This window comes from Phyllobates terribilis, unplaced genomic scaffold (assembly GCF_046119375.1).
Source record: "Phyllobates terribilis strain yellow unplaced genomic scaffold, ASM4611937v1 Scaffold_81__1_contigs__length_6697587, whole genome shotgun sequence".
Lineage (NCBI taxonomy): Eukaryota > Metazoa > Chordata > Amphibia > Anura > Dendrobatidae > Phyllobates > Phyllobates terribilis.
Window position 1 is genome coordinate 3224838 of NW_027362841.1, and position 1566 is coordinate 3226403.

The 1566-nt window shown below is 48.9% G+C and overlaps 1 non-coding gene across 1 annotated transcript; it reads right to left on the bottom strand.

The window, feature by feature from the left end:
- Positions 1-205: 205 nt before the first annotated feature.
- Positions 206-277, bottom strand: TRNAA-UGC (transfer RNA alanine (anticodon UGC)). The gene has a single exon. It is a non-coding gene; the product is annotated as a tRNA-Ala (tRNA).
- Between the last annotated feature and the right edge of the window lie 1289 nt (positions 278-1566).

Genomic DNA, 1566 nt, shown 5'->3' on the forward strand with positions numbered 1-1566 from the left:
CGTTTGGCCAGGCAAGGCCTTGTACTATATTTCAAACTCAGCCGGTGGTGGCAGCGAGTAATATTAATAATTGGGCTATTGTGAAGGTGGCAGTGACTGTACAGAGGGCATTAACATATATTCCATATGTTGGAATCCCTGATGAAATCCTGACACAGTGACAGCATGGTGAGATATAGAGTGATCTCTGTGGAATACATGACAATGGAGATGCCGGGGACTGAACCTGGGGCCTCATACATGCAAAGCATGCGCTCTACCACTGAGCTACATCCCCTGCATGTGTGTTATGCTCATATGCAAAACCCTAAGGGTATGTTCACACTTATTTGAAAGCAGAAATTTCTGCAGCATTTCCACATCTCTTGGCAGGAAAAACGCAGCGGCAAAAACGTGCTTTTTTTCCTGCATTTTTCTAGCGTTTTTAGACAGCAATAAATGACATGGAGATAGATAATGGAGATAGATTGAGTAGATAGATAGACAGATATATTGACCAACAGACGTACAGAGAGACATTTAGACATAGGAACAGACATATAGACAAATAATTGCACAACCACCCAACATATAATAACTTTGCACCCTGTGGAGCTTATCAGGCAGCTTTTAATGATTAAATAAAAAAACAAACAAAAAAAAATGACGTGGTGTATCCCCCCATGTAACCAGCAAAGTTAATTAAAGCAGACAACTGAGAGCTGATATTATCAGGCTGGGAAGGTCCCTGGTGATTGTGCATAAACATACCAGCCCGCAGCACAGCCCTCCATGTGCTCGCCGAGGTAGTCTGACTGCCATTAGGTACCGAGATGAGATCCTCAGACCTCTTGTGAGACCATATGCTGGTGAGGTTGGCCCTGGGTTCCTCCTAATGCAGGACAATGCCAGACCTCATGTGGCTGGAGTGTGTCAGCAGTTCCTGCAAGATGAAGGCATTGAAGCTATGGACTGGCCGCCCGTTCCCCAGACCTGAATCCGATTGAGCACATCTGGGACATCATGTCTCGCTCCATCCACCAACGTCACGTTGCACCACAGACTGTCCAGGAGTTGGCGGATGCTTTAGTCCAGGTCTGGGAGGAGATCCCACAGGAGACCATCCGCAACCTCATCAGGAGCATGCCCAGGCGTTGTAGGGAGGTCATACAGGCACATGGAGGCCACACACAATACTCAGCCTCATCAGGAGCATGCCCAGGCGTTGTAGGGAGGTCATACAGGCACGTGGAGGCCACACACAATACTCAGCCTCATCAGGAGCATGCCCAGGCGTTGTAGGGAGGTCATACAGGCACGTGGAGGCCACACACAATACTCAGCCTCATCAGGAGCATGCCCAGGCGTTGTAGGGAGGTCATACAGGCACGTGGAGGCCACACACAATACTCAGCCTCATCAGGAGCATGCCCAGGCGTTGTAGGGAGGTCATACAGGCACGTGGAGGTCACACACAATACTCAGCCTCATCAGGAGCATGCCCAGGCGTTGTAGGGAGGTCATACAGGCACGTGGAGGTCACACACAATACTGAGCCTCATTTTGACTTGTTTTAAGGACATTACA